General features: G+C 41.7%; 1 protein-coding gene and 1 long non-coding RNA gene across 2 annotated transcripts in view; one reads left to right on the top strand and one right to left on the bottom strand.

The window, feature by feature from the left end:
- Nucleotides 1-5,281, bottom strand: part of GTF2I (general transcription factor IIi) — a 125,248-nt gene that overhangs the window by 35,593 nt on the left and 84,374 nt on the right.
- The window catches only part of LOC108513937 (uncharacterized), a 33,120-nt gene that overhangs the window by 824 nt on the left and 27,015 nt on the right, over nt 1-5,281 (top strand). The window contains exon 2 of the long non-coding RNA XR_001881060.1: nt 827-945. This is a non-coding gene — a long non-coding RNA (uncharacterized LOC108513937). The remainder of the gene's footprint in view (nt 1-826; nt 946-5,281) is intronic.

Genomic DNA, 5,281 nt, shown 5'->3' with positions numbered 1-5,281 from the left:
GTTAATAAAATTTTTTTTTTTTTTTTTTTTTTTTTTTTTCTTTGGAGACAGAGAATTGTTCTGTTGCCCAGGCTGGAGTTCAGAGGTGCGATCGTGACTCACTGCAACCTCCACTTCCTGGGCTCAAGCGATTCTCATGCCTCGGCCTCCAGAGCAGCTGGGATTACAGGCACCCGCCACCACGCCTGGCTAATTTTTGTATTTTTTGGTAGAGATGGGGTTGTGCCATGTTGACCAGGCTGGTCTCAAACTCCTGGCCTCAAGTGATCCACCCACCTCGGCCTCCCAGAGTTCTGGGATTACAGGTGTGAGCCACTGCGCCCGGCCTGTTCAAATACTTTTAACAAGTGCAAAATGTATGGGCTTAAAGAACTAGGGCTGCATTATTATGAAAGGGATACTGTTGATTCAGTTGGCACAGAGGCTGCGTATAAAGGAGCAGTCAGCTATTCAAGCACAGCGCACAGCACACACGCTGTCGTGAGAGTTTCGTGCTCCTTTCCTTATGGATACACACCAGCAACTCACTCTGCTGTGACCCGTCAATACACCTCACGTTAGGATTAGAGACATCTGGGTCAAATCAGCTGCCACTGTCATCTCTAGTCCCTCAAAGTGTCAGGTAACATGCTATTAATATTGCTGCTCAAACATCATCTATAAAATACTGAAAACATCCTTTTAAGAAATTCTTATTTACAAACAAATGTGGTATGGTAAAGAAAATAATTATTGTGTGAAAGACAGTATCATAGGAAAAACAAGATCACGTGAGTAAAATAAGCTATCTTTTTAGATGGGTATAATTGTTATTCTTGTTTTACAGCTAAAGAAATGGGCTCAGAGAATGTTATTTGATTGGACCGTGTTGTATCTCTGGACAGCACAGCTGAGATCAGACTGTGTGTGTAACTCCACTAGCCTACAAGAGTGCTTCTCATAAAGGTAAGAAATGCAAATTTGGCCTGATACACAACATTGCCCGGGCTCGCACTGGGTCACTTCTGTAGACACTTCTGTATTAATCAAGGGAAGGTGAAAATGCTTCTAGAAGGCGACTGGACACCAGCACCCTTGCATGCTGCCTTTGGGCTCTTCCTCTAAGGCCAACAGTGACCTGAAATTATTGACTGGGCTGACCATGCCAATCAACTGGAGAAAATGGTACCGAGGTCACCAACATCAGACAAATTCATTTTAGGACCTATTTATGTGCTTAGAAAGACAAAAGTGCTTTTGTAAATGATACTATTTCAGAAAAACATAATCATAGTAACAATTAATGACGTTGTAAAATGCTGATGTGTTGAACGCTACTTTAGAAAAACATGTTCAAATCTAGGAAAAAATTTCTGATAGAAAACTATCTATTGGTAGGGTCTCATTCTATCTATCTCCCCCCCCTCTATTGGCAGGGTCTCATTCTTTCTATCTATCTATCTATCTATCTATCTATCTATCTATCTATCTATCAGCAGGGTCTCATTCTATCGCATCTATCTATCTATCTATCTATCTATCTATCTATCTATCTATCTATCTATCAGCAGGGTCTCATTCTATCGCCCAGGCTGGAAGGCAGTGGCATGACTGTAGCTCACTGTAGCCTCGAGCTCCTGGCCTCAAATGATTCTCCTGCTTCGGCCTCCCAAACAGCTGGAACTACCACACCTGGCTATTTTTCTTTTAATTTTTTGTAGGGACAGGGTCTCATTATGTTGCCCAGGCTGGTCTGTAACTCCTGGCCTCAAGTGATCCTTCTGCCTCAGCCTCCCAAAGTGCTGAGATTATAGGCATGAGCCATGGAGCCAGGACAGAAAACAATTTTAAAATGACAAACTACCTGTGAAAGACGATTTGGCTGTCACCTGGGTTTGTATTACTGTAAGGATGAAAAATGGTTGGCCAGGCACGGTGGCTCAAGCCTGTAATCCCAGCACCTTGGGAGGCCGAGGCGGGCGAATCACAAGGTCAGGAGATCGAGACCATCCTGGCTAACATGGTGAAACCCCGCCTCTACTAAAAAGTACAAAAAACTAGCTGGGCGAGGTGGCGGGCGCCTGTAGTCCCAGCTACTCGGGAGGCTGAGGCAGGAGAATGGCGTGAACCCGGGAGGCGGAGCTTGCAGTGAGCGGAGATCCGGCCACTGCACTCCAGCTTGGGCGACAGAGCGAGACTCCGTCTCAAAAAAAAAAAAAAAAGAAAAGAAAAATGGTTGAGACACCCTATAAATAGATTAAGGTTCCAACCTAAGTAAAAACAATCTGGAAAACATAAGTGTGTAAGTTTGGACTTCGATTCTGAAAATATACTTTTTAAAAAACCCTATTTTCCAACTCCCAAACATATTTTAGAAACCTTAAGAGTATTTTATGCTGGCTTCCAAAGGTTAAAACAAAATACACTCATTTCACCTATGAATACTGTCAAGGCATTATAAATGCTTAATATTATTATTATTATTTTTTTTTTTACAAACATTAAGCAGTAACTTCTAAAATAAAAGTATTTGCCCTATAGGTTAAGGTCTCCTAAGTATCCTCATAGATCATCATTTAAACTGACCATTCACTGAATGACAAACTGAAAGCTGCTAGAGTAGAATGACATGCGAAGGGAAACACAGCTGTAGATGGAATGGAATGGACACCTGGCGAGCTCCATCCCATGAATCTCAGTCCAAATCCAAACTTCACAGCTGAGGCCCGGGGGAGGGGAAGACAGGTTTTCCTTACTGAAAAGACTTCACTTTTTCAGTCACGCAAACATTTTAGAACACAAAAGATTTAACAGCATAAATAGATTTTATGAAGGTAATCCAATCGATCATAAACCAAAAAAAAAAAAAGAAAGAGAAAATGGCAAATCTACTAGAGTGCTTTTTTAATACAACAAAGACTGTAAAATATTGAATAGATCAGGGATATCACATTTTCTTCTTCACTGACAAATAATAAAGTTCAATCTGTTAAATGTTAACAAATACAGAGATGAATGTAGTTACTTTATTTTCTGAGACAGGGTCTCACTCTTTCACCCAGGCTGCAGTTCAGCAGCATTACTCACTACAGCCTTGACTTCCCAGGCTCAGGTGATCCTCCCACCTCAGCCTCCCAAATAGCTGGGACTACAGGCCTGCACCATCACGCCCAGCTAATTTTCTTTTTTTTTTTTTTTACTTTTAGAGAGGGGGGGGGGAGTCTCCCTATGTTGCCCAGGCTGGTCTTGAACTCCTGGCCTCAGGCAATTCTCCTGCCTTGGCCTCCCAAAGTGCTGGGATTATAGGTGTGAGCCACAGCATCCAGCTGAACGTAGTTATTGATAAAACATCACACCATATATTCTATTTTAAAAACCCTGTTTCATAAACTTTTAAACTAATCTTTGGGTGTTTTAAGTCATACGGAACATGGCATTCAGGCATCAGAACAGCTATAAACTTCACCACATCCTCAATTTTTTCTGCAATGAACTCTTTGTTGCAATTAATTGGTTTTGAGAAAGTAAGAAAAAATGAGTTTCTCGACCTAAAATCCTTTCCACAAAGGATCAAAATTACTTTTTACTCTGAAGCATAAAACATCACCTAAAGCTCTAGGGCCTGCCCTCACATACTGGGCATTACTCTTTCAATTATTCTGCTGTTTCCAAAGTATAAACAACCATTTTTGTGTAACAAGACACACGTTTCAGCATACTTCAAATTCAAGCCCCAACTCTTAAGTGTTTCCATAATCAAAATGTAAAGATTTTAAGATATATTTTAAGATAGTTTATTTTATTTTTTGAGATGGAGTCTCACTCTGTCACCCAGGCTGGGAGTGCAGTGGCACAATCTTGGCTCACTGCAACCTCCACCTCCCACGTTCAAGCAATTCTCCTGCCTCAGCCTCCGGAGTAGCTGGGATTGCAGGCGCCCACCACCATGCCTGGCTAATTGTTATATTTTTAGTAGAGATGGAACGTCACCATGTTGGTCAGGCTGGTCTCGAACTCCTGACCTCAGATGATCCACTCACTTCAGTCTCCCAAAGTGCTGGGATTACACCACCACACCTGGCCCATTTTAAGATATTTTAATATGCAAAAGGTGCTATTCATAAATTTACAATAGTTATGCTACCCACAGTAACAAAAGCGCTCCGCCAATACTTACAAGTTGGCAACACCATCCCTAACTCAAAATTTGTGTTTAGAAAACACCAACTTCCTTTTTGCAACATATTAACGAATATGCCTACAGATAATACAGGCTTCAGAGCTAAAGCTGCTTCTCACTGCATTCTGGCCAGTGACTCAATTAAATAGACTATGTTACAATATCTTCTGATACTCTTATCTTCAACATAACCAGACTGGTAATGTGTTATCATACAATCTGACGTCTATTCAAAGTTTAAAAAAACCCAATCAAAACCAGGTACTGTATCTATATCAAAACCCGGAGCCATTAATTACCCTACACATTTCAAATTAATGGATTCATTCTTTCACCCATGGATACAACTTACAGCTCCTCTAAAACTCTTTACATAAACAATTGGGTATTCATTAAATGACTATTTGGCAGCAATAAAAATTTTTAAACAAAGTGTTCAAGTGCTAAACTAGGCAATTATGTCAATTTTAAAAGTGCTGCAGGGACATTTAAGAAAACACAAGAATTAAACAATAAACAGCAAAGCCTGATGGCTTTGTCTTCAAAATCTCCCCAGAATCAACCACTTCTTATCTCCCCTGCCACCAACCTGCTCTAACGCACCCCTCTCTGTGCCCTAGGTAATTCCAAGAGGCCCCCAAGCTAGTTTTCTGTCAACACTATTGACTGCTGTAGGTATTTTCTTTTTTTTCCCCCCTTTTCTCAACATAGTCGCTAAGTTTCCTAGAAGTGAAGGACAGAAAGTGTCACTCATATTTTCAAAACACTCCTGAGGATTTGCTACTAAATTATTCACTACTAAATTCTTAGCACCGTGGCCAGGCATGGTGGCTCATGCCTGTAGTCCTAGCACTTTGGGAGGCCAAGGCGGGCAGATCACCTGAGGCAAGGAGTTCAAGACCAGCCTGGCCAACATGGTGAAACCCCTGTCTATACTAAAAATACAAATATTAGTCGGGCATGGTGGCATGTGCCTGTAGTTCCAGCTACTCGGGAGGCCGAGGCAGGGGAATCACTTGAACCTAGGCGACGGAGGCTGCAGTGAGCCTAGATCACGTCACTGTACTCCCGTCTGGGCAACAGAGCAAGACTCCGTCTTAAAAAAAAAAAAGGGGGGGGGGG

This window comes from Rhinopithecus bieti, unplaced genomic scaffold (genome assembly GCF_001698545.2).
Source record: "Rhinopithecus bieti isolate Rb0 unplaced genomic scaffold, ASM169854v2 scaffold_31823, whole genome shotgun sequence".
In the NCBI taxonomy this organism is placed as follows: domain Eukaryota; kingdom Metazoa; phylum Chordata; class Mammalia; order Primates; family Cercopithecidae; genus Rhinopithecus; species Rhinopithecus bieti.
This window is presented reverse-complemented; position numbering and strand designations above follow the sequence as displayed.